The sequence below is a fragment of the Macrobrachium rosenbergii genome, chromosome 54 (genome assembly GCF_040412425.1).
Source record: "Macrobrachium rosenbergii isolate ZJJX-2024 chromosome 54, ASM4041242v1, whole genome shotgun sequence".
In the NCBI taxonomy this organism is placed as follows: Eukaryota; Metazoa; Arthropoda; class Malacostraca; order Decapoda; family Palaemonidae; genus Macrobrachium; species Macrobrachium rosenbergii.
This window is the reverse complement of record NC_089794.1, coordinates 52,035,108-52,035,488: the sequence shown is the minus strand read 5'-3', so window position 1 is coordinate 52,035,488 and position 381 is coordinate 52,035,108.

The following is a 381-nucleotide window of genomic DNA, read 5'->3' as shown; positions in this document are numbered from 1 at the left end:
GGAGGAGATATAAGGGCATAAACGATCTTTGTCTTTAAATAACGACCCGATGGTAAAAGGATTAACAGGTACCAGGTGGACCTTAATGGCTCCAAACTTATTTTGGATGTTTTGTGAAAAGTTTTTCCTAAAAGTATCATCAAATTAAAATGGAAAATTAGCATAAAAACTCAGTTTAGGAACATTATAAATTATAGGCTAAGGGACAGTCAGCTAAGAAGTGCTCCTCCAGGGAGCACATAAAAATGTTGGCAAAAGTAGGACCAAGAGGACTTCCCATCGCCATGCCGTCAAACTGCTTGTATAACTTACCGTTGAAAATAAAGGCTGTGTCCATCACAGCCAGGCTTAAAAGAGTTTTAAAAAATGTACGGTTAAAAC